The sequence below is a fragment of the Schistocerca cancellata genome, chromosome 1 (assembly GCF_023864275.1).
Source record: "Schistocerca cancellata isolate TAMUIC-IGC-003103 chromosome 1, iqSchCanc2.1, whole genome shotgun sequence".
Taxonomy (NCBI): domain Eukaryota; kingdom Metazoa; phylum Arthropoda; class Insecta; order Orthoptera; family Acrididae; genus Schistocerca; species Schistocerca cancellata.
In genome coordinates, this window is record NC_064626.1 from 311,351,681 (window position 1) to 311,353,553 (window position 1,873).

Consider the following 1,873-nt stretch of genomic DNA (forward strand, 5'->3'; position numbering starts at 1 on the left):
GTCCCAGGAAGGGGAAACTTTATTGACACATTCCTGGGGTCAGATACATCACATGATCACACTGACAGAACCACAGGCACATAGACACAGGCAACAGAGCATGCACAATGTCGGCACTAGTACAGTGTATATCCACCTTTCGCAGCAATGCAGGCTGCTATTCTCCCATGGAGACGATCGTAGAGATGCTGGATGTAGTCCTGTGGAACGGCTTGCCATGCCATTTCCACCTGGCGCCTCAGTTGGACCAGCGTTCGTGCTGGACGTGCAGACCGCGTGAGACGACGCTTCATCCAGTCCCAAACATGCTCAATGGGGGACAGATCCGGAGATCTTGCTGGCCAGGGTAGTTGACTTACACCTTCTAGAGCACGTTGGGTGGCACGGGATACATGCGGACGTGCATTGTCCTGTTGGAACAGCAAGTTCCCTTGCCGGTCTAGGAATGGTAGAACGATGGGTTCGATGACGGTTTGGATGTACCGTGCACTATTCAGTGTCCCCTCGACGATCACCAGTGGTGTACGGCCAGTGTAGGAGATCGCTCCACACACCATGATGCCGGGTGTTGGCCCTGTGTGCCTCGGTCGTATGCAGTCCTGTTCGTGGCGCTCACCTGCATGGCGCCAAACACGCATACGACCATCATTGGCACCAAGGCAGAAGCGACTCTCATCGCTGAAGACGACACGTCTCCATTCGTCCCTCCATTCACGCCTGTCGCGACACCACTGGAGGCGGGCTGCACGATGTTGGGGCGTGAGCGGAAGACGGCCTAACGGTGTGCGGGACCGTAGCCCAGCTTCATGGAGACGGTTGCGAATGGTCCTCGCCGATACCCCAGGAGCAACAGTGTCCCTAATTTGCTGGGAAGTGGCGGTGCGGTCCCCTACGGCACTGCGTAGGATCCTACGGTCTTGGCGTGCATCCGTGCGTCGCTGCGGTCCGGTCCCAGGTCGACGGGCACGTGCACCTTCCGCCGACCACTGGCGACAACATCGATGTACTGTGGAGACCTCACGCCCCACGTGTTGAGCAATTCGGCGGTACGTCCACCCGGCCTCCCGCATGCCCACTACACGCCCTCGCTCAAAGTCCGTCAACTGCACATACGGTTCACGTCCACGCTGTCGCGGCATGCTACCAGTGTTAAAGACTGCGATGGAGCTCCGTATGCCACGGCAAACTGGCTGACACTGACGGCGGCGGTGCACAAATGCTGCGCAGCTAGCGCCATTCGACGGCCAACACCGCGGTTCCTGGTGTGTCCACTGTGCCGTGCGTGTGATCATTGCTTGTACAGCCCTCTCGCAGTGTCCGGAGCAAGTATGGTGGGTCTGACACACCGGTGTCAATGTGTTCTTTTTTCCATTTCCAGGAGTGTAGATCTCTCAGAGTGGTTGGTGGGTTACGTCGTTCATAAACAGCCCTTTTCAGTCTTCCCAGGCATGTTTGATAGGGTTCATGTCTGGAGGACATGCTGGCCACTCTAGTCGAGCGATGTCGTTATCCTGAAGGAAGTCATTCACAAGGTGTGTACGATGCGGGCGCGAATTGTCGGCCATGAAGACGAATGCCTCGCCAATATTCTGCAGATATGGTTGCACTACTGGTTGGAGGATGGCATTCATGAATCATACAGCCGTTACAGCGCATTCCATGACCACCAGCGGCGTATGTCGGCCCCACATAATGCCACCCCAAAACAGCAGGGAACCTCCACCTTGCTGTACTCGCTGAACAGTGTGTCTAGGGCGTTCAGCCTGACCGGGTTGCCTCCAGACACGTCTCCGACGATTGTCTGGTTGAAGGCATATGCGACACTCATCGGTGGAGAGAATGTGATGCCACTCCTGAGTGGTCCATTTGGCAT